At 38.2% G+C, this 25390-nt stretch overlaps 1 long non-coding RNA gene across 2 annotated transcripts; it reads right to left on the bottom strand.

Moving 5' to 3' along the window:
* Nucleotides 1-12721: 12721 nt before the first annotated feature.
* Nucleotides 12722-15601, bottom strand: LOC144637721 (uncharacterized). 2 transcript variants are annotated; one of them, XR_013567774.1, is made up of 4 exons: nucleotides 15133-15601; nucleotides 13805-13985; nucleotides 13254-13547; nucleotides 12722-12894 (listed from the first exon to the last, which is right to left on the bottom strand). It is a non-coding gene; the product is annotated as an uncharacterized LOC144637721 (long non-coding RNA). The 2 variants fall into 2 exon arrangements; XR_013567775.1 differs by lacking the exons at nucleotides 13805-13985; nucleotides 15133-15601 and having other exon boundaries at nucleotides 13254-13729.
* Between the last annotated feature and the right edge of the window lie 9789 nt (nucleotides 15602-25390).

Here is a 25390-nt window from a genome sequence, read left to right as displayed (position 1 = left end):
AAGGTAACTCACTTTGAAAAAGGATGAGTCATTTTTTTCCTTTAACTCTGTGACTAGTTTTTACTTATCTTTCAAGGGCAAGTCTGGGCATAAAGATCATGTGTCAAACACAGAGCCAATTTTTGGCTTGGATGGCACGGCCAAATTTTCTCACCAACTGGCCCTAAGTGTCTCCTAAGTGTCTCCATTAAGAGCATTTTTTTTTATGTCCCACTATGGAACTGAATAAAAATATAAAAATTATGATGACAATATTTTGTAAAATTTATAGATTAGAAATATCATTTAGCAAATCACAAAAATTTATATCTATTTAAATCATTATCCTGACCATCCCCAAAATTTGTTTCATTATTTTTTAGATTGATCAATCATTACACGCATGACCCAATTTAAAGGGAACACTTCTCTTTATGGACACCTCATCATAGAAAGTGGTTTTGGTCCCTTAGGCACAAATCGATTCTCGGTCTTAAGGCGTGATGCTTTTTCATTTATTTCCCCGTGTTTGGTATTAAAGCCAAAACACGTCTATTGCATCCTTTCATATTAAAACAAGGGTTCAAAGCCTCCATTGAGTCCAAGTTTTAATACTTTTATTATTATTATTGCTGTAAATAATAACAGCCTATAAAAAGTACAGCTGATTGTGATAATAGCTTAGTGAGCTCACTAAGAGAATAGTTATCAGCATAGATTGATAAAGAAAAAAAAACACGCAAGTCTGCACTCAGGAAGCCTGTCATTCTCGTCAGGGGCACAGTGACAGACCAGTTAGAGAGTTCAGGCATAATTCTGACGACAAACGTAGGGTGAAAGCGCGCGCGGGGAGACGTTACATTAATCTTTCTTTTTCATTTATTTCCCCGTGTTTGGTATTAAAGCCAAAACACGTCTAATTCACATCTTCATCTAGACTTTTAAGCAGTTTTGCTTCTGACCTGTTGTAGTGATCTTAAAATAGATCTTTGAGCAATTGTTCATCAGGATCTGCTGCATACAAGTAGTCCCTGCGCAATGGGAAGTTTGCATTGTTGACGATGAGGCTTATTCCACGAGGGGTGCTGCTCATGTCATATCTGTTCTCTGGAATTTTTAATTGACGCAATCTGGCTGGGGGGAAAATACTCGTAATAAAACAGAGAAGACTGCAGTAAGATACACATTAATTACAGCTTTTGTTAACTGTTAAAAACATGTTCAGGGTCACAGTACCCGGACAATTTTGAGAAGTACACATGAGAGGCGAAGTCTCATCCCTAGGGGATGACAGATATGAGTGCCGTTTAGGCATGCGTGGCTGGCTTCTGTTGAAAAAAAAAAAACATTTTTGTTTATTATCAATACAATTCTGTATGGATCAATTCGACCCTTGGTCCACTTTAGTATTCCTTTTGTTTGTGGAAGTTGCAAGGCACTGTCAAGAATGCCCTTTAATTTGTAATTTCTGTCCAGTTTGGTGCATTTGCTGATTGCCAAGACAGTGTCCACTTGCTGGTGAAAAGTTCTAAGCTGCACCCCTAAATTTCTAGGTCCTCCTCCCAAATGGCTGCACCCCTTAATTTCTTTGCTTTAATCTTGTATGAAAAATTGAAAATTGTTCAAATGGACAAGCGTCTCGTTTTTTAACATAAGTAATGTTAATAATGATAAATTGTTTTGTTAAGTGCACAAGAGTTGCGACAATGTTTTAATACCTTTAAAATTATACTGTGAATTAGGAGCTCATCATATTGGCTGTGTTGTTGCTGTTTTTCCTTCAGCTTCCGTTGTTGCTGTTGTTCCTTCAGCTTCTGTTGATACTGTTCTTCATGCAGCTTCTACAGCCTCAGCCGTTGCTTCTGTTGGAGCTGTTTTTCCTTCAGCTTCCGTTGTTGCTGTTGTTCCTTCAGCTTCTGTTGGTGGTGTTCTTGCTGTTTCAGCTGTTGGTCCTTCTGGTTCTGCTGCCTTAGCTGCTGTTGTTACTGTTTCCGCTGTTGTTTCTGCAGCTTCTGCAGGCTTGATGCAAAAATCATACATTTCCTCTTAAATGAGCAAAAGAATGCAAATTTGTACATAATTTAATGGCTCTTATCTCTCTTGACCAAACTAATAGCCTCGCATTTTCTAAATTTATTGTTGTGTGGACAGTAGATGTTGCTCTGATTTCCTCTGCTGTGAGATCTTGTTTGACAACTTACTAGATCAGTGAAGCTCTTGAAATAGATCCTTCAGCAATTTTATAACTATAAAACAATAAATTGGATTATAATGACAATAGAAATAAGAAAGGGAAGAAGAAAAGATGACATAGAAAAACAATGCTTTCAAAGTGTCCTGTGAACCAGCGTGTGCAGCAGGTGTTGCTGGCTTCTGTTGGAAAAACGAATTTTTATGATCACTGCAATTCTGTAAGGTTAGGTGCAAGGGCCAATCAATTATCTTTGCCGTAAATTTCAACTCTAAGAGGACAGCACACCATGTGAATATTATAACTGTGTGATGACATCATCAGTTAGGTCGTTACGAAACTCTTGGCATTAAAAAATTATGGGGCAAAAGACTGAAAGGAAAAGTGGGACACCTCCTTAAATTGGATGGGCCCTCTTGTTAGAATTAACTCAAACAATAAGACCGAATAGTTTAGTGGTTGCATTTTGCTTATTCAGGAAAGCAAGAAGTTTTCGAAAACTTCTCTTTTAAAGTGTTTAGAAACTGCAAACAGCAAAAGTTATCTCAAATAGAAAGTTTAGCTGTTGTTGATCACATTCTCCAAAATACGCAATGCAGTGGAGCTCTTGAAAAGGATCTTTGAGCAGGGAGGCATACACCACGAGGGCATCTGCTCATGTGGCTCATGTGAATGGTTCACTGGAAAAATGTTATAAAATTATAACTCAATACTTAATTATTTTGTGGACTTTGTGGATGTGCATCTATAAATCATTTTCTCTCTTAAATACGTTCCCACATTGTGGGAATTTGTGTACACAAGGTGGTTTTCAAGGTGTTTCACTCTTTTAAACCACTGCACACAGTGTGGGCATTTGTAAGGGCGCCCCTGTGTTGCTCCTAATGTGCTTCACCAGGTGATTCTTTATCTTCAAGTGCTTCCCGCAATCTTGGCACTTTGTGTAAAATAATAATAAGAAGTTTAATTTATGTAGATGTGTTCCTCTTACATTTCCCCCTCTTTTTTTTCTTTCTTTTTTTCTTCCATTTTTTCCCTCTTCTTTTTCGATTTCCTTTTCGTCTTGCTCTTCTTCATGGCAGTGGCTGATGCTGAATGTGGACATCGCCCCGAAGGGCTGCACCCTTAAATTTCTTACACAAATCTTGCAATTAGTATTTTAAATTGTAAAATTGTGCGAATGTCTCGCATTTTTACTAAATTGGGTCTTGTTGAGTGGCCAAAAATAGCACACCGTTCAAAAACTCTACTTTTATAATAATGTTCATGACAACTTTAATTGAGAGTTTAACCTTTTCCCCAAACTTTTGGCAGGCGAATTGAATTGCCAGTGTGCTTGTGCATGTGGATGGACAGATGCATCTTCCTCTGGCACAACTGGAAAAACTCATTGGGCTTTCTTGCTTTGTGCACAGAAGTTGCACACCAGTTTGACAAAATTCGATGGGCCCTCTTGTTAGAAATATTTATTTACTCTAACAAAAAACCAGAGGGCTTCAAACAATGTTTGAATAACTTTCAAATTGGCGCACATTATTTAAATTTATTGTCAATTTATTGTTGCCAAGCAGCATCATCCAAAATCACTTAAATTTGAAGGGTAGGAACTTAATTTGAAAGGCCTCTCGCCCGTGTGAATCCTTGTGTGCTCCACCAGGTACGCCTTCCTTTTCACAACTTTCCCACATATATGGCATGTAAGCACCTCTTCAGTGAGTCTTTTCGATTGAATTCATACCCACACTGAGGACAGCCAAAAAGCGTTTCCCCAGTGTGGGTCCTCATATGTCTTACGAGGTGGGCCCTCAACTTCACGGAATAGCTGCACAAAGTGCATTAAAAAACAGTGGATGCATTAAACAAAAAATGACTGAGTCACAGTACGAATGAAAAGTAAAATATCCATTTAGTTTCAATATTCTTGTTTCAAAATATTTTTGCAAGTAGGCGCGTAACATTACATTAGTTGCTAAGTTGGTGGCTATTGTGGAAGTCCCAGAAAAACTTGGACATAAAAAAGTAGAGTCGATACACTTCTCAATCAGGTCTTCCTTCAGAAGAGAATTTTAAATTTGTAGGCTTCTCTTTTTACACCGCTCACACCGCTAACCAGTGATCAACTGAAATGCAGTGTTCCATTCACAGCGGTCAAAAAAAAAACAGTTCGTACTGAGACACAGTACGAATGGAAAGTAAAATATCCATTTAGTTTCAATATTCTTGTTTCAAAATATTTTCCAAGTCGGCTTGTAACATTACATTAGTTGCTAAGTTGGTGGCTATGTAAGAAGTCCCATGAAGATCCCTGCTACTGGATCTCTTGCTATAGAGATGCCCATACCAAACATAGCTCTTTTAGAGTGTTAAATGTGCTGAAAACAAATTCGTCTTTTGTGAGATCTCATTTGACCTTGACCTTTGAACACTACCTCAAAGTGAAGGTCTTAAAATAGATCTTTGAGCAATTGTTCATCAGGATCTGCTGCATACAAGTAGTCCCTGCGCAATGGGAAGTTTGCATTGTTGACGATGAGGCTTATTCCACGAGGGGGTGCTGCTCATGTCATATCTGTTCTCTGGAATTTTTAATTAACAAAATCTGGCTGGGGGAAAAGACTCGTAATAAAACAGAGAAGACTGCAGTCACATACACATTAATAACAACTTTTGTTAATGTTAAAAACATGTTCAGGGTCACAGTACCCGGACAATTTTGAGTAGTACACATGAGAGATGAAGTCTCATCTGTTAGGGATGACAGATATGAGTGCCGTTTAGGCAAGCTTTTATACTCTATAAAACGCCACTTTTTGGGATTATGCCCGAGACTAAAAGGGTTTGTCGAGTCAACATAGGTGTGTGTGTACATTACTAAACAAGCAACTCACAAAACATAGCACCCGAAAATGTGCAGATCCATTAAAAATAAAACTATTTATTTTAATGTTGGCTTTTCTGGAAAATTGCTTGCTGCATATAGTACATGAGAAAGGTTTCGGTCGGTGACCAAAAAATAACATTACATCAATCTACATGTATGTATTGACCTACCTAAAATGGATTCCATCCATGCATGCATTCCTATAGCTAGGTTAGTCAACTGTTTAACAAAACATCCAAAGTTATAATTATCTTTTAAACTCATTCAGAAGATAAGTCCTGGACTGAATAGACTGAGAGTCTGACTTAAATTGTTAATGAAACCAGATTTATTGTCAGGCAAATTTTATTGGCAAATATTTCATACCTACCTTCCTTCCCAGTTCCTTCCTTAATTTGTTTAATTCCTTTTCATCCTTCTCCTTCTCGTTCTTGCTCCTCCCCCCCCCCCCGTCTTTCTCATTCTTCAAATTTTACTTCTGCAGCAGCTGGTTTCTGTTGTTGCTATTGCTTCAGCAAAGGCTTACTTTTCTTATGTGCTTTTTTAGATGCCTCTTCAGTGAGTCTTTTCGATTGAAATCATACCCACACTGAGGACAGCCAAAAAGCTTTTCCCCAGTGTGGGTCCTCATATGTCTTACGAGGTGAGCCCTCCATTTCACGGAATAGCTGCACAAAGTGCATTAAAAAAAAAAAACAGTGGATGCATTAAACAAAAAACGACTGAGACACAGTACGAATGGAAAGTGAAAATATCCATTTAGTTTCAATATTCTTGTTTCAAAATATTTTCCAAGTCGGCTTGTAACATTACATTAGTTGCTAAGTTGGTGGCTATGTAAGAAGTCCCTTGAAGATCCCTGCTACTGGATCTCTTGCTATAGAGATGCCCATACCAAACATAGCTCTTTTAGAGTGTTAAATGTGCTGAAAACAAATTCGTCTTTTGTGAAATCTCATTTGAGCTTGACCTTTGACCACTACGTCAAAGTTAAGGTCTTAAAATAGATCTTTGAGCAATTGTTCATCAGGATCTGCTGCATACAAGTAGTCCCTGCGCAATGGGAAGTTTGCATTGTTGACGATGAGGCTTATTCCACGAGGGGTGCTGCTCATGTCATATCTGTTCTCTGGAATTTTTAATTAACGAAATCTGGCTGGGGGAAAAGACTTGTAATAAAACAGAGAAGACTGCAGTAACATACACATTAATTACAACTTTTGTTAATGTTAAAAACATGTTCAGGGTCACAGTACCCTTATATCTTCAAGAACATAAATAGTTTAAAAACGAAAAAGGGATGACCAAGATTTACATTAAAAAGCTATTCAATCAGAGCATTTATTCAATCTACATGTATGTCTTAACCTACCTAGAAAAGACTCCATCCATGCATGAATATTAATTCCTGAGAAAATAGAAAACAAAAAACCAATACCTAGGTTAGTCAACTGTTTAACAAAACATCCAAAGTTATAATTATCTTTTAAACTCATTCAGAAGATAAGTCCTGGACTGAATAGACTGAGAGTCTGACTTAAATTGTTAATGATACCAGCTTTATTGTCAGGCAAATTTTATTGGCAAATATTTCATACCTACCTTCCTTCCCAGTTCCTTCCTTAATTTGTTTAATTCCTTTTCATCCTTCTCCTTCTCGTTCTTTCTCCTCCCCCCCCCGTCTTTCTCATTCTTCAAATTTTACTTCTGCAGCAGCTGGTTTCTGTTGTTGCTATTGCTTCAGCAAAGGCTTACTTTTCTTATGTGCTTTTTTAGATGCCTCTTCAGTGAGTCTTTTCGATTGAAATCATACCCACACTGAGGACAGCCAAAAAGCTTTTCCCCAGTGTGGGTCCTCATATGTCTTACGAGGTGAGCCCTCCATTTCACGGAATAGCTGCACAAAGTGCATTAAAAAAAAAAAAAAAACAGTGGATGCATTAAACAAAAAACGACTGAGACACAGTACGAATGGAAAGTGAAAATATCCATTTAGTTTCAATATTCTTGTTTCAAAATATTTTCCAAGTCGGCTTGTAACATTACATTAGTTGCTAAGTTGGTGGCTATGTGAGAAGTCCCTTGAAGATCCCTGCAACTGGATCTCTTGCTATAGAGATGCCCATACCAAACATAGCTCTTTTAGAGTGTTAAATGTGCTGAAAACAAATTCGTCTTTTGTGAAATCTCATTTGAGCTTGACCTTTGACCACTACGTCAAAGTTAAGGTCTTAAAATAGATCTTTGAGCAATTGTTCATCAGGATCTGCTGCATACAAGTAGTCCCTGCGCAATGGGAAGTTTGCATTGTTGACGATGAGGCTTATTCCACGAGGGGTGCTGCTCATGTCATATCTCTTCTCTAGAAACGACTCCATCCATGCATGAATATTAATTCCTGAGAAAATAGAAAACAAAAAACCAATACCTAGGTTAGTCAACTGTTTAACAAAACATCCAAAGTTATAATTATCTTTTTAAACTCATTCAGAAGATAAGTCCTGGACTGAATAGACTGAAAGTCTGACTTAAACTGTAAATGAAACCAGATTTATTGTGAGGCAAATTTTATTGGCCAATATTTCATACCTACCTTCCTTCCTGATTCCTTCCTTAAAGGTTAAATGAACAGAAATTTCAAAATGCCATTTTAACCAACCAAACGCTAAAACTATCCACTATTGAGTAAAATTAAGAAAAAATTTTGCTTTCCGAGCCTTAAAGCGTGAATTACAGCAAAAAATACGAAGATTTCTCGAAGGCCTCACGAAAACGTTTTTGAATGACTGCGCACTGAAATGGAAGGAATGGAACGAGTTTGTGACGTCATAATTGGTGTTTTTGAAGACGACCGCAGACCGATTCCTCTGACCGCACCGACGTCAACGACAACGTCTGGTACAAAATGAATTTATATTTTACTTGAGAATCTTGAAGCTTTCCAGACGCATTATGCTTATTTATCGCTTTAAGAACTAGCTCCTGCTGAATATTCAAAGAAAGCGTTAAACCCCAAATAGAAAAACCAAAAATTAGCCGTCGTGGCTGACGTTGTCCAAAACACGCAGAATTTCGTCATTTCACGTTGTTGTTCGGCAGAGAACGGCTTTGAAGTGTACCAAAATTCAAAACGCACGTGCACAAAGCGCACGTGCATAGTTAACGCGCTAAAGATAATTCTGCTCATTAACGTTAAATGCTAATGAGAAAGAACAATAGAGATTCCTAAATTGGTTTCATACCAGCGTGTATTCTACCTACGTCTCACATGATATGCAAAACGACAGCAAACAAAACTTTAAGCTATTTTTGTGCTTTAGCTATTCTATTTAAAAAAAATAGCCTCTCTAAACAATGACCAACAATCAATCCACTGAAAAACGGCCGAACAGAACGAAATGACTGCTTGAAATGTCACTAAATACATTTATTTAGATTTTAAGGTGCCGTCTGCGGAATCGGTCTGCGGTCGTCTTCAAAAACACCAATTATGACGTCACACGTTTTTATTTCCGACAATTTTTCCGAGCACTCTACGATTATGACAGCCTAAAAAAAACATTTTTCAACTTGCAATATCTCTGGGTTGTAATGACCGATTGCTTTGAAACTTTGGGATATGTTTATTTGGCTCTTAATAAACACATGGGCAAAAAATAACAAAAATCGAAATTTCTGTTCATTTGACCTTTAATTTGTTTAATTCCTTTTCATTCTTCTCCTTCTCCTTCTCGTTCTTCCTCCTTCCCCTCCTTTTTCTCATCCTTCAAATTTTACTTCTGCAGCAGCTGGTTTCTATTGTTGCTTGTTGCTTCAGTGAAGGCAGCATCCACCAGTTAAATGGCTGCAAAGTGTCCTGATTAAGTAAATAATGAGTAAGGAGTTAACATTTGATGGACCACTGTTAGATGGATGGTTATCTTTCTGTTATAATGGTTCTTCATGTTTAGTCCTGGATATTGGCTGTAACCAGAAAAATGACATGATCATAATGTACAAAATGAAAGGCAAAAAAAAAACACACACACACACACACACTGCGCCAGTACTGCTTTTATCCTTAGAACCTCTACAGAATAAAAAACATTCCGTGATCTTTTCCCTGCCCATCACTTCACCCTTCTTTTCTTCACCAATTTCTTCATTGATATCATCTTTGTCACTGCAAATCGCTTCCTGTATATCACTGTTGCCTGTTTCAAAGGGACAAAAGTAAAAAGGAAAACATTTTCACTACCAAGAACCTTACATCTACTATTAGATAGTTGGCAATGGAACATTCATATTCCCTAGAAGCTTGCACTGCTTAAGTACTATGAACTTTGTTTACCTTGCTCACTCTTAGCAGTTGTTGTTGCTATTGCTGCTGCGGCTCAGCGGCTGTTTCAGCTGTTGTTGACAATGCTCCTGCAGCTTCTGTTGTTGCTGCTGCTGCTGTCAAAGCTGTTGATGCTGTTACTATAGCAGCTACAGGTCAAGCAGCTGTTTTGGCTACAGAGCAAGGGTAAGGGCACAATGAACATTGATGCACCATCTAACTTCATTTATACTTAAATTAGACGTTTATATCTTTGAGAACATAAATCGTATAAAAAAGGGTGACGTATTTGCATTAAAAATCAATCTACAATGTCTTGACCTACCTTGTATGGTTTTCCCAACACAACTTGATTTCTGAGAAAATAAACAACAAGAAAGAAATAGAGTTAGTCGACTGTTACACAAAACATTCGTTGAGTATGAGTATAGGTTGGGGCTTGAAAATGCCCGTGATCTGTTGCCCAGCCTACAACTCTGTGTCTCACTACCTCTAGGATTTCAATCAGATGTTGCCTGTTGCGGTTCTGCCTTGACACATGGTCAATGGTCTAATAGAGGAACACAAATAGAGAATGTTCTGGTAAACATTTCATTCTTCTCAATCTTTAACTGAGGCAAGCCATTGACCAAAGAGGCCGAATGTTTCTTCCCTGCTATCATTAACATAATTACATTCCATATTACAAAATAAAATAAAGCACAAAACTGTTATTTTAAAAAAAAAGAAACTGTTGATGCAGGGGACTATGCAGAGAAAAATAGTGCTGCAGCATAGCTGCTGCCGGGTCTCTTGCTGTAGGAATGCTTATACCAAACATAGATGACGGACAATTGGCTGCAACAAACAAACGGCAGAGTTCTGCAACATGTATGGTTCTTTCATCAACACTATAAATGGCGTCATCCCCATGACCATTGCAAAAGACCACAGCCAATTTAATACATTTGTTTTCTTCCTCCAAGCTACATTAACTCTTCTGCTGTTGGCACAATTTGTCTTTTGCGAGATCTCATTTGACCACTACGTCAAAGTGAAGGTCTTAAAATAGATCTTTGAGGAATTGTTCATCAGGATCTGCTGCATACAAGTAGTCCCTGTGCAATGGAAAGTTTGCATTGTTGGCGATGAGGCTCATTCCACAAGGGGTGCTGCTCATTTTATATCTGTTCGTCCTAATCTCTTCTCTTTCTTCCTCCTTCTCCCCCCCCCCCCCCCCCGTCTTTCTCATCCTTCAAATTTTACTTCTGCAGCAGCTGGTTTCTATTGTTGCTGTTGCTTCAGCAAAGGCTTACTTTTCTCGTGTATTAAGTTGCACGCCAGTTTAACAAAATTTGATAGGCCCTCTTGTAAGAAATAACTCTAATAACAAACCAGAGGGCTTTGAATTGTTTTAAATTATTGGTCAAACCATGGTGTACAGCATGCATGGTTGGCTTGTGTTGAAAAAAAGTCATTGTTTATGATAAATGCAATTCAGTCAGGTTTTTGTTGCGAGAGCATATCCAATTATCTGTGGGAAAATGGTGGTAGGCCTGCTGATTGCCAAGACATGCCCGCTTTTGATGGTTCCCAAATGCTGCACCCCTTAAATTTCTTCCACGAATCTTGAAATGAATATTTTATATTGTTCATGTGAGCAAAAATCTTGCATTTTCAGTTAATTGATCAAAAGTACTTATAAATTGTCTCATTAATAGCACGAGTGCACAAAAGTTGCACACAATTTTGTGATGTTTATCTCTTGTGAGCAAAATAATACCCTCACATTTTCTAAATTTATTGTGTGCACAGCAGATGCATTGTCATCCTGCCAAGCAACAGCATCCAAAATTAATTAAATTAAATTTCCCTCTTGTTACAATAAACTCTAACAATTTAACCAAGTACATGTAGTTTAGCGTTTCAGTAGTCAAATGCCTTTTAAACTACCATCACAAAGTGGATCTTGCACAATTAATTTGTTTATTCCGCAAAACAAGAAATGTTTGGAAACTGCAAACAGCAAAAGTTATATTTTCACTGTTTGCGGGAAATACAAGTGCGAAGCTTTATCTCTCTTGTATTCCAAATGTCCGCTAACTGAGTAACCTTATCAATACTAAGCAGATGTATAACTTATACTTTCTTTGTTATGAACCTTTATTAGGTGCCTCTTAAGTACCCACTCTCTCGTGTACATTTTGTGGCACACTGGGCAGCGGTACAGGCACTCGCCGGTGTGGGTCCTAAAATGCTGCTTCAGAAGGCCTTTCCATTTTACCGCGTAAGGGCACAATGAACATTGATGCACCATCTAACTTCATTTATACTTAAATTAAACGTTTATATCTTCGAGAACATAAATCGTATAAAAAAGGGTGACGTATTTGCATTAAAAATCAATCTACAATGTCTTGACCTACCTTGTATGGTTTTCCCAACACAACTTGATTTCTGAGAAAATAAACAACAAGAAAGAAATAGAGTTAGTCGACTGTTACACAAAACATTCGTTGAGTATGAGTATAGGTTGGGGCTTGAAAATGCCTGTGATCTGTTGCCCAGCCTACAACTCTGTGTCTCACTACCTCTAGGATTTCAATTAGATGTTGCCTGTTGCGGTTCTGCCTTGACACATGGTCAATGGTCTAATAGAGGAACACAAATAGAGAATGTTCTGGTAAACATTTCATTCTTCTCAATCTTTAACTGAGGCAAGCCATTGACCAAAGAGGCCGAATGTTTCTTCCCTGCTATCATTAACATAATTACATTCCATATTACAAAATAAAATAAAGCACAAAACTGTTATTAAAAAAAAAAAGAAACTGTTGATGCAGGGGACTATGCAGAGAAAAATAGTGCTGCAGCATAGCTGCTGCCGGGTCTCTTGCTGTAGGAATGCTTATACCAAACATAGATGACGGACAATTGGCTGCAACAAACAAACGGCAGAGTTCTGCAACATGTATGGTTCTTTCATCAACACTATAAATGGCGTCATCCCCATGACCATTGCAAAAGACCACAGCCAATTTAATACATTTGTTTTCTTCCTCCAAGCTACATTAACTCTTCTGCTGTTGGCACAATTTGTCTTTTGCGAGATCTCATTTGACCACTACGTCAAAGTGAAGGTCTTAAAATAGATCTTTGAGGAATTGTTCATCAGGATCTGCTGCATACAAGTAGTCCCTGTGCAATGGAAAGTTTGCATTGTTGACGATGAGGCTCATTCCACAAGGGGTGCTGCTCATTTTATATCTGTTCGTCCTAATCTCTTCTCTTTCTTCCTCCCCCTCTTTCTCATCCTTCAAATTTTACTTCTGCAGCAGCTGGTTTCTATTGTTGCTGTTGCTTCAGCAAAGGCTTACTTTTCTTGTGTATTATTTTTAGGTGCCTCTTCATTGAGTCCTTTCTTTAAAATTGATACCCACACTGAGGACAGCCAAAAGCCTTTTCCCCAGTGTGGGTCCTCATGTGCCTTTCTAGGTGGCGCTTCCATCTGACGCAAATTTTGCATAAACTGCATTGGTACACCATCTTTAAAAAATAATAAGAACCTTTAACAATATGAATTTGAAAAGTCAAGCAATGGATAAAACTCGTGATGACATCGTCAGTCAGGTCACTCGAAACTCCTGGCATTAAAAAATTATGGAGGAAAAGACTGGCAGGGAAAGTTGGATACACATATTAGTTCCAAGCAAATATCTTCCCTAAATTGCAAAAAAAAAAAACATGTTCCCGAATATTTTTATAAAACTCACTCTATGTTACCTCTATTAGCGCTGGACGTACTTTTGGATTCTGGGAAGTTGCATTGTTTACATTGAAGCCCATTCCATGTGGTGGTCATGTCATATAATTCTTAAAGGGGGACTACTATGAACTTTATTTACCTCTATTAACTCCGTCTTCTGAAGCTGTTCTTTCTTCTTCTCCCTCGTTGTTTTCCTCTTCCGTTCCCTTTTCCTTTTTCACTTCCCCTTCCATTTTTCCCTCTTCTTTTTCCATTTCTTTTCCGTCTTGCTCTTCATTATATTTTTGTATTTATAGCTTGGGTATTTAATAGTCCTAGATTTAATGATGATCCGACACTGTTTTTAGACACATATCGAGTGCCTCCTTGTATGCACCTCTTGGTTGCCCCTCCAATTGTATATTTTGCCGCAGTACGCACATTTAAAGACCATCTAAAGGAATAATGAAAAATAAATAAAAATCATAAAAGAAAGTTTAAGCAACTAACACTGTTTGGTGACTTGAATTGGTTGTTTATTTTTTAAACATATATACCGATAATAATGGTTGTTTGGAGCTTTGAGCACAAGCTCAATGTGTTCTTTTTCTGTGGTCACTTTTTACCAAGGTATTATTTAAATTTCTTACAGTACCTTTTTCGCTTTTCTCTTCTTTTCATATTATGAGTGATAAAAATGCAAATACTCACTTTATCCTGAGTCAAAAACTTCTCTTTTTCGTTAGCAGCCTTGCTGCTGCTTCGCTGCCACTGCTGCTGTTTTGGCTGCCTCTGATGCTGCCGCTTTGCCTGCTGTTTTGGCTGCTGCTATCTTACGAAGACGGCCTTAAACCTGAAGTTTTTTTTACCACAATACTGGAACCAAAGAATGCTATGAAAAAAGTATCAGAAACAATAAGAAACTAGCTCCCTCATAACTCACAAGTATGATTTCCCACAAAAAAGGAAAGAAAATCGAAATTTAAAAACACACCACGGTGCGCATCTACTGCAAACAGCGCATGAAACTGATGTCAACAGGATAAAAGAAACTGACTCAATGCACAGCCATACATGTTTACTTAACTGAAATTCCCTTTTTTCTGTTCCCATGGAAGACCAAACAAAGTTTACAGTGTCATGTTTGATTAAAAAAAGTGTACAGGCTTTTTCAGCATTTTTATTGGTTGCTGAGAAATTAATTTTTAACTTGGCAAATCCATATGTTCTTAGAGGTCGCCATTAAGTATTTACTATTGGCCGTGGTCTTTTGCTGCCCCGAATTCATCTGCTTGGAAATCCCGTATGACAATTACATCAGTGGAGATCTTGAAATAGATCTTTGAGCAATTTTGCATCACATCCCCTTTGTGCAGGCAGTCTGAGATGGGCAAGTTTTGTTCGTGCCAGGAAAAAGGTCTTTCCCTGGTTTGCTTTCTTTTATGAATTTCCAATTGTCAATCTTTGAGGCACTTCTGGCTGCATTCTTAAGAACTAAATGGCATTTAAAAAAAGTTAAATTAATTTGGTAAATCAAAATGCACTGGTCAGTGACCAGAAAACAACATTCCATTACAAAATAAAGCGTACATAAAAATGTTTTAAAAACAGTAGATCCAAGCGACCATGCCAAAAAAAAAATCAACTTGGCCTGTATACTGCTAGATCTCTTTATCTTATGTAATATATTGATTTGATTTCATTGGTTGGGAACATTAAATGTTATTTTTGAGCACTCATTTAAAAGCAACATAGTAGCTAAGTTCTTATTTAAACGTAACTAGATATTCTGGGTAGCATTGATTGTCGTTAAATACTACAAATATTCTTGGAATATATATATTCCCCACCACAGAGTCGAACGCCGTCGTACCCATTTCTTTGAGAGGTGGAGAGATAAGCCCTCTGTTTCCAGCAGTGAAATCTCCAACCAGCATTGTGCTACGTTGGTTAATTCGGAGGGGGAGGAGATTAGTCACCTGCAATTCGGTGAATAGTTGTTAGTAACGATCATAAACAAATTATTACTAAATACTTACTTATTCTGTGTACCTTGTGGATATCGATATGCACACACAAATCGTTTTTGCTTCAGCATCTTTACCCACATTCCTTCCCGATTCCTTCCTTAATTTGTTTAATTTCTTTTCATCCTTCTCCTTCTCATTCTTCCTCCTTCCCCTTCTCATTCTCATCATTGAAATCTCACTTCTGCAGCAGCTGGCTTCTATTGTTGCTGTTTCTTCAGCAAAGGCAGCATCCACCAGTTAAATGGCTGCAAAGTGTCCTGATTAAGTAAACAATGAGTAAGGAGTTAACATTTGATGGACTACTGTTAGATGGATGGTTATCTTTCTGTTATAATGGTTCTTCATCTATCTACATTAAAAATCTATTGGATCACAATATCATTCAATCTACGGTGTCTTGACCTATCTTGTATGTTTTCCCACTACAACTTGATTTCTGAGAAAATAGAAAACAGAAAAGAAATAGGGTTAGTCGACTGTGTCACAAGACATTCGTCAGAGAACCTACAACTCTGCATTTAATTTCTACATCCTATCGCATGGTCGTGGGAATGATGCCATTAATGCTTTCATCGTAATAGTACATAATGAAAAATTGTAAACTTAATCTGTAAACTTATTTATTGCATATTTGTGCAGAAATTATACAATTCTTAAACAAAGCAGAACGGAAACATAAAGACTATACGTGACATCATCAACCGTTTGTGAGTTCGAATTTTTCATTGGAATAAACTGGCAACACAATCCTTCAATATTGACCTGTTAAAAAAGGAAACATAAAAGGACTGTCAGAATTCTTTGGTTATAAACAGCTTTCATCTTTAGATTCTCTACATGTTTGCACAATAAACAGCTTTGGTTTTTCTTAAAAGGATTTGCAGTTGCAACAAGGACAAAAGTGTCAAATTGACTATGGTCCTTTGCCGTAGAGTCGGCAGCGACTTTCTGTAAATCATCCCTTTTTAGATCATTTTTGACAAAAACTGTAAATAGCAGCTCCCTAAAAAGTTCTTCAAGTGCTATCTTGTCCTTGAAAGCTCCCAATCTTTTCATTTTCTTTTTTCATTGTTTATAATTAAACACAATTGCCACGCGGTCTACTTGTTGTTCTGTAGCAGGGGAGTCCGTGTGTGTGACAAGGTCGTACTCCTCTTGCTGAAGCAGCAGCTAATGGCAACTTGTCAATGGTCCAATTGTTATTAAAACATAGAGGCAGTTCTCATGCAAAGGACTCTTCTGGCAGTACCCCACTTATTCTTGCTGTAGAAAGGCATCATTATGGAAACACAGACAATGATAAAATCACCATTATCAAAACACTGTTGGATCATGGAAGCCAGGTGAACGTCACTAATAAGATCGGGAAATCACAACACCACTGATGCAAGCGGCTAGGGCCGGACATTGTGAGACAGCCGCTTTTCTCTTAGACCAAGGAGCTGACATCAATGGTGGAACTGCCTCAAAAATTACCAGTTTGGAAGACAATTGTGTTGGTCACAAGAACAATGACGGTAAAGACAGCAAGGAGGATGGAAATGTGTATTCAATATTCAGTAGGGGACAACCAAAGTCCCCATTGTATTGCGCCTTGGAATCGGGTCAATCTGAGGTTGCTAAACTTCTGATAGTACGAGGAGCTAACACTTCGCACTTAGATAGTGAAAATAGGTCTTTAGCAGAGCTGGCTACCAGAAATTGTTCCCTCGATGTTCTTCAACTTCTTACCAATGAGAAAGAGTATAATGTTGACAAATTAAAGCACGGCGAAAGTTTGCTAACGTCTGCAGTTTATCGCAAAGACTTTAATTTCATTCGGCTTCTTCTAGAGAAGGGTGCGGATGTAAATGAGAGAAATATTTTGGGCGACACACCTCTCTCTTGTATTCTACAGGGCGAAAGAAGCCGTTGTGTGATGGAAATCGCCAAGCTTCTTCTCACATTTGGTGCTGATATTAATATCAAGAATGACAGATGTGAAACGCCTCTTCAGATAGCTTGTTCCCTGAATTTCGATAAAGTTGCTGCGCTTCTCCTTGAACACGGTTGTAAAACAAATTAAGAATTTCTTTTCTTACTCTCCCCTTCACCATGCTGCCCAGAACAACAATGGTAAACTTGTTGAGATATTGCTTCAGTATGGTGCTGATGCTGAGATCATGACAAGAGATAAGATGACGCCCTTTCATTTAGCTGCAGCTTCAAATAGTATCCACGCAGCCCAGGTGTTGTTGGAACATGATGTTGAGTTGGAAGTCATAAACGCGCAAGGTCGTACTCCTCTTGCTGAAGCAGCAGCTAATGGCAACTTGTCAATGGTCCAATTGTTATTAAAACATAGAGGCAGTGTTCATGCAAAGGACTCTACTGGCAGTACCCCACTTATTCTTGCTGTAGAAAGGCTTCATTATGGAAACACAGACAATGATAAAATCACCATTATCAAAACACTGTTGGATCATGGAAGCCAGGTGAACGTCACTAATAAGATCGGGAAATCACAACACCACTGATGCAATATGGTTGAAACCAGAAAATAACACTCCACTATAAAATAAAATAAAGTGTAAAACTGTTTAAAAACAGTGGATGCAGGGACCATGCAATGAAAGCACTACTTTGCTTGCCTGCTGCCTGATCTCTTGCTATAGAAATGCTCATACCAAACATAGCTCTTTTAAATTGTTAATGAACCAGATTTATTGTAAGGCTGGTAAAACGGCAGTAGGGTAAAATTTATTGGCCAATATTTCATACCATTTCAAACCTATCTTAGCTATTTTCCCCAATTTGTTCTTTAATTTGTCAAATTTTTTTCTTCATCCTTCAGCGGCAAAAGTGGCGTTGGCCAATTTGTTTGCTGCATAGCGTCCTGTAAGGGCTTTTCCTGATATCATCTCCTGTGAGATCCCATTTGACAATTAAGTTCATGACATAGATAATTGATAATTGAACATAAGTGAACTAATTCTAATTCTCCTCTTCTTGTCCCTTCCCCCTTTCCTCTTCATCCCCTTTTCCTCATTTGCAGGTGCAGGTGCAGTTTTCTCAGTTTTGGTGTTTTTTGTCAATCTTTCCAAGTTCAAGTTCTTGTTGAAATTATTGAGCAATTGTTTATCAGGATCTGCTGCATAAAAGTAGCCCCCACTTTGGAAGTTGCATTGTTAACATTAACGCCCATTCCACAAGGAGTGGTGCTCATCTCATATAATTTTTTAAGGGGGACTACTATGAACTTTATTTACCTCTAGTTACTCTGTCTTCTGAAGCTGTTCTTTCTTGTTCTCCCTCTTCGTCTTCCTCTTCTTCCGTTCCTTTTCGTATTCCACTTCCTCTTCTATTTTCCCTCTTCTTTCTCCATTTCTTTTTCGTCTTGCTTTTCTTCCTGGCAGTGGACGATGCTAAATGTGGACGTCAACCCAAGGGCTGCACCCTAAAATTTCATACACGAATCTTGAAGTAAATATTGACGCCCATACCATGTGGTGCTCATGTCATATAATTCTTAAAGGGGGACTACTATGAACTTTATTTACCTCTATTAACTCCGTCTTTTAAAGCTGTTCTTTCTTCTTCTCCCTCTTTGTTTTCCTCTTCCGTTCCCTTTTCCTTTTTAACTTCCTCTTCCATTTTTGCTCTTCTTCTTGGCAGTGGATGATGCTGAATGTGGACATCGCACCCAAGTGCTGCACTCTTAAATTTCTTTCACGACTCTTGAAGTAAATATTCTAAATTGTAAAAGACACTTCTCTGTGTGGATTATAATTTGCTCATAAGGTGGCTTTCAAGATGACTCTCTTACACACACAGTGGGCACTGGTAAGGGTGCTCCCCCGTATGCATCCTTAAGTGCTTCTTAAGGTGGTCTTTGGTCTTACAATGTTTTTCACAATATTGACACTCCATCTAAAGGAATAATGAGTTTAATTTATGTAGATGTGGCATTAAATATAGAACAGAATAGTTGAGCAATTAACGTTGTTTGCTGACGAGAAAATTTATGAGAAATAAATAAGACATTGATATTGACTCTCTTTGAAACCGCTGCACACACAGTGGGCACTGGTTAGGCTGCTCCCCCGTATGGTTCCTAAGGTGCTTCACCAGGTGTTCCTTAACTTAAAAGGGTTTTCCACACAATATAAAAAATGGAATCTTTGATAACATGAAAAATTAACTTAATAAACATGCCTTGTCATAGTATGATTGTGACATGAAAGAAATCCCTGTTTACTAACTCATATCACCTACGAGTTGGTAATTAACCAATAAATAGCACGCATAATTAATAAAAAACATATATGCATGGCTGCTTTGTGTTAGAGTATGTACTTTAAACAACTTACCCTGGTAATCCAGGACCCCATAGAAGAGATATTAATGGCCTTGATCTCCTTTGTGGTTGAAAAAACATTAACAACGACAAGAAGTCAGCCATTGATGGATTTGCAGTTGTTAAAAGAGCAGAGTGAGAAGTGCCAGAGATTGATGCTGAATGTGGAGGTCACCCCTTCAACCTTCCATGGAAACACAATTTGAGAAACAGATGAGCTCTTCAAAAAGTTGGTCGTCCAAATGAAATCTTTTCAAACACTGAGAGGGGATGACAAAAAGGAGCTCATCATATTTGGCTGTAGTCTTTTGCTGCAATAAACTCTTCTGTCATGCCCTGATTTCATATGCTGCGAGATCCCGTTGGACAACTGCTTCAGTGGAGCTCTTGAAATTGATCTTTAAGCAATTTTGCACCAGCATCTTCCATGCAGGCAATTTATATTATCATTAATAGTGTACATTGTTTACAATGAGGCAAACCCCATGAGGGAATGTGCTCATGTCAACGGCCCACTGGAAGTAATTAAAAATGTTCTAATGATAGCTCAATACTTAGTAATTTTGTGTACTTTGTGGATGTGCACCCACAAATCGTTTTGCCTTCTTCCTCCTTTTCCACATTGTGGGCATTTGTATGGTCACTTGTCTGTATGGAATAATATGTGCTCTTTTAGATATGAAACTCTTTTGAAATTTGCCGCAGATATGGCAAGTAAGCACCACCTGTGGGACAAACAAGAACTGTAATTTATTTGAACTAGGTAATAATCAGTTGAGCAATGGACACTGTCTGGTGCCTGGAAAATATGAATCAAAATATCATTTATTTTCAACGTTTTGCATAGTTCAAGCCATTACATTGCATATTTTTCGATTGTAAGAAAAATTGCAGTTCTATCTTTACTTGGGAGTGGTATTTAGCATTTCCAAACATTCAGAATTGCTTTTCACAAAACAGTCTCCAGGAATCCCTTAAGGAATTGTTTTTGATCTGTAGTAAAGAATCTGCACCCTCCTTATAAATTAACATACTTTGGAAGGTCCATGACTTTCTGTTTTGTCTCCATCAGGATCTCGAGGAGATGGTGGCTATTTCTCCTGTTTCTCATCACATCCACAAAGGTCTAATGAAGGTCGAAAATTTTAAAATGTATTGAGATTCTCCATACTATAAACACATACTTGCGAGGCTTTCATGAGACTTGTCACACTTCGCTAAGAAGAGTCGATGGAACTGTCTTGGATCTGTAGTTTTTAGAAGCACTCCCCTCAAAAATATACATGCTTAGTCAAACTATTAGTATAGATTGGGGCTTGGAAAGGCTGGGAATGGATTACACTTCCCACTCTGTCGTAGATCGCATATAGGATGGTCTTTAGGTGACTGCTGTTTCTGTTCTGATCCATGAAGTGCACAAAGGTCTAATGTTCCACTGTTTTGTGATTTACATTTTGCAATTTTTTTTCAACACAATATCAAAACAAAAACAAAAGAAATAATAGACAACTAACGGATGACTGTTAGTTTAATAAATCATATTATAAATAGGTACTATAAAACACATATAAGTTATAGTTTTTAAAAAATCTGAGAAGCACTCCCCTCAAAAATATACATGCTTAATCAAACTATTAGTATAGATTGGGGCTTGGAAAGGCTGGGAATGGATTACCCTTCCCACAACTCTGTCGTAGACCGCATCTAGGATGGTCTTTAGGTGACTGCTATTTCGGTTCTGATCCATGACGTGCACAAAGGTCTAATGTTCGACTGTTTTGTGATTTACATTTTGCAATTTTTTTTGACAACACAATATCAAAACAAAAACAAAAGAAATAATAGACAACTAACGGATGACTGTTAGTTTAAGGCTGTGATTTCCCTTAGCACAATCAGTAAGTGGTACTTGCCAAAATCATTTAAAAAACAATATTTGACATTGCCAACTCTGTCAATACAGTCATTTCTTTTGCGTGTATCTTTCTGTGCCTCGTCATACTGGCACGGCGTGAAAATTGTTTTGTGCAAAAAGTACATGAAAAAGGTTTCTCACGGCTGTGTACCATCATGTATTCTTTTAGGTGGTTTGGACTACAGGTCAAACAGCTGTGTTTCATAATAGCGTTTTTAATTTTTAATTTCCTTATAGTTTGTATGTTTCCAAACTTAATTGTTGAACATACTCTGTTACGCAAATGCAAAACAGCATATAAGTAGAAGTCTGCTTATCTCAAAATGGTTAGCAGTTATAACTTACATTTGACTCTTCATTTTTCATCCACATTAAGAGAGTGGCGGCCACGGGTACGTTCCTTTCAGGTCACGTGCTTGAGCAAACTCGAACTTGGCAGGGTTAACTTTGAGCTTGGCCTCACTCACTCTTTCATCTATCTTGCATGCTGCAATCTTGTATTAAAACAGACCATCTGGAGTAACAATGGCTGATATTTCCTTAGCACAATCAGTAAATGGTACTTGCCAAAATCATTGAAAAAAAATTGACGTTGCCAAGTCAGTCAGTGCAGTCATCTATTTGGGGAATTGGAAATGTGTCTCATTTGGTAAAGAAGGATAAACAGGCTTAACACAAAACTGTAAATTGATTTGTTTGTTAAGTTTTTTTCTTGGTTTCTTTTTCTTTCCTTTCCCAATTCGTTTAATTCCTTCCCCCTCCTCCTCATTTTCCTTTTACAACTTTTGAGCACAATGTATTATTGTCACTATTAAACTCATACCCACACTGAGGATAGCCTGGGCCCTGATATGTCTTACAAGGTGGGACTTCCATTTAACAGAATAGCTGCACAAAACGCATTAAAAAAACAGTGGATCCTCAAATCTTCTAAACTTATTGATGTGTGCACAGTAGAGCGGGCATTAATGAGAACCTTTAACAATATGAATCTGAAAAGTCAAGCAATGGATATGAACTTAACCTGCGATCAGGCATTATTTTTCTCGCGGCGGAGGGGTCAACGGAAAAATGAACGCCTGATACAATTACTTGTCGAGTCGTCTGTAAAAAGTCCAGAATCTGGACTTTTTTCTGATTGGTCAGAAAACAAAAGGCAACATTAAAACTCTATCCTGATTGGCTAATTGAGTTCAAATCTAATTTCCGGTCCAAAAATATCACGCGTAGATGATTGTTATCATGGCGGGTGTTGAGCGGAATGAAGTAGAGAGCGAGTTCTTCTAGCTTTTAGAAAATATCAAGAGTTTTGTTCACAAAACATTTAAAGACGAACAAAGGGAGTGTATTCGACGAATAGTTTGTAAAAGAAAAGATGTATTGGCGGTGCTTCCGACGGAATTCGGCAAGAGCGTGATCTATCACCAATGGTGTCGAAGATTATTACATCACACCACCAAAGACGCCAGACGATCGTGCCAGTGACGAAAACTACAACCTTGAAATGTCTAATTTGAGCCTTACACAAAATCAGCCTTTGCAGAAAACATTCTGTAGTTGCTCCAAAAATATGGCAAAACTACAGAATACAGGGCCACTTATTTGCATGTCATTGAATAAGAATAGCATCTATTGTGTTATGCCTCGTTCAAATTTTAAAAACCATCCGATCAGCTCGTTCAAAAGGGTTATTCAAACACACGTTTGTGAGAGTAAAAATATAATTTGAAGGCGCTAATCACGCTTATCTGATGGCATCGCCGACATTCTCGACGACGTTGACAGATACTTTAATTAGGGGGCGGCAGACGACTTCACAAGTAATTGTATCAGGCTTTCCTTTTTTCGCCTTCCCTCCGCCGCGAAAAAAAAGAAAGCCTGATCGCAGGTTAATATGAACTTAACTTTTACTCCCATGTTAATGGTTCACTGATCGCCGGTGTGGGTCCTAAATGCTGTCTAAACAGCCCCTTCCATCTTCAAACGTAGGAGCACAACGTGCATTTGTACCCCATCTAAAGTGTGGTTGAAAAAGCCAACACGAAGTCAGCCTCCAGTGGACAGGGTGTTCTTGAAGTGGCAGTGTCAGAAATCGCAGTGGATGATGCGGAATGTGAATGTTGCCCTCTACAAGCTTGGATGAAAAATAACTTTGGTTTGCCTTGGAGTGTAGGACAATTGGTTGCCACAAACAAACCAACGAGCCCTGCAACATGTATGGTCCTTTCATCAACACCACAAATGACATCATTCCAACTGCCCAGGTGAGAGGATGAAGAAAATGGACGCACTATATTGCCCATCGTCTTCTCCTGCAAACTGTTCTGCTGTTGCCCGTATTTCATCTCTTGTGAGATCCCGTTTGACAACTACATCAAAGTGAAGCTCTTGAAATAGATCTACGAGCAACTTTTCATCAGCCACTGCTCCATGCAGGCAATTTGAGATTGGAAAACGTACATTGTTTTTCTGCTGTTTTTGAGCTTCGCCTGCTGTTTCTGTTGCTGCAGCTTTACTTAATTTATGCACCTCATTTAGGTGGCCTGCACTCTGGGAAGCGGTACAGCCTCTCTTTTTTGTTCATGGCTTACTATTTGTTCAGTATTTTTATCTGGAAAAAAGAAACATAACCAGAAAAAAAAAAATCATTCGTTATTGGCGGGACTGTTTCTCCCAGTTCCCAACACGAAGTCAGCCTCCAGTGGACAGGGTGTTCTTGAAGTGGCAGTGTCAGAAATCGCAGTGGATGATGCGGAATGTGAATGTTGCCCTCTACAAGCTTGGATGAAAAATAACTTTGGTTTGCCTTGGAGTGTAGGACAATTGGATGCCACAAACAAACCAACGAGCCCTGCAACATGTATGGTCCTCTCATCAACACCACAAATGACATCATTCCAACTGCCCAGGTGAGAGGCCCATCGTCTTCTCCTGCAAACTGTTCTGCTGTTGCCCGTATTTCATCTCTTGTGAGATCCCGTTTGACAACTACATCAAAGTGAAGCTCTTGAAATAGATATACGAGCAACTTTTCATCAGCCACTGCTCCATGCAGGCAATTTGAGATTGGAAAACGTACATTGTTTTTCTGCTGTTTTTGAGCTTCGCCTGCTGTTTCTGTTACTGCAGCTTTACTTAATTTATGCACCTCATTTAGGTGGCCTGCACTCTGGGAAGCGGTACGGCCTCTCTTTTGTATGTCGTCAAAGGTGCTCCTCTAGGTGGCCAACCCGTTCAAAACGTTTTTCACAAAAGCAGCATTCAACGACCAAAAGCAAATCACAGCAAAACAAACAAAACATTACTGCTCAATAAATGCATACTCAAATCATTACACAAAATAAGCACCCAAAAAATCATTTCGTCTTTACCCATGCCTTATTTTTGATTACAGCTAATTGGCTGAGGTGGTGCAGGATTTGCTTTTTATACCAAACAAGTACAAAGTTTAGTTATAAACTCAAAGAACTTTCAACTTTAAATCAAGGAGGTGTTCTTGGAGTTCTTGTTGTTTTTTTCTTCCTATGCTGTGTGTAACCAGAAGGCCTCTTGCAAGTGTGGACCCATGTGAAGGTGGTCGTGGTTCTGCTTGCAAAAATATAGTTTTTTATTAAAATTGAAAGGGGTGCGTTTTTTTCTTAATTTCCTGCCCCAATTTACCATAAAAAATATATATTTTTAAGTTTGTACCTGTTCAACTCGTCCGTTGTCCCTTGGTACAGGCGATGTTTCAATTATGATTTCGACGCTTGAAGCAAAAAATCAGCCCGGCAGCCATTTTGAATAGAACATGATATCCTTATCTACAATTACTTCAATATGGTGAGGCATGTGAGCCGGGTACATTCATTAAGGTACAACTCATATTTGCACGCACGCTCAGATCTGATTTGTATGTTTCCAAACTTAATTGTTGAACATACTCTATTATGCAAATACAAAACAACATTTAACTAGAGGTCTGCTAATCTCAAAATGGTTAGCAGTTAAAACTTACATTTGACTCTTCATTTTTC

Source organism: Oculina patagonica, chromosome 14 (assembly GCF_052425735.1).
Source record: "Oculina patagonica isolate OP01 chromosome 14, crgOcupat, whole genome shotgun sequence".
Lineage (NCBI taxonomy): Eukaryota > Metazoa > Cnidaria > Anthozoa > Scleractinia > Oculinidae > Oculina > Oculina patagonica.
The sequence above is the reverse complement of the archived record's forward strand: the minus strand, read 5'-3'. Positions and strand labels throughout refer to the sequence as shown.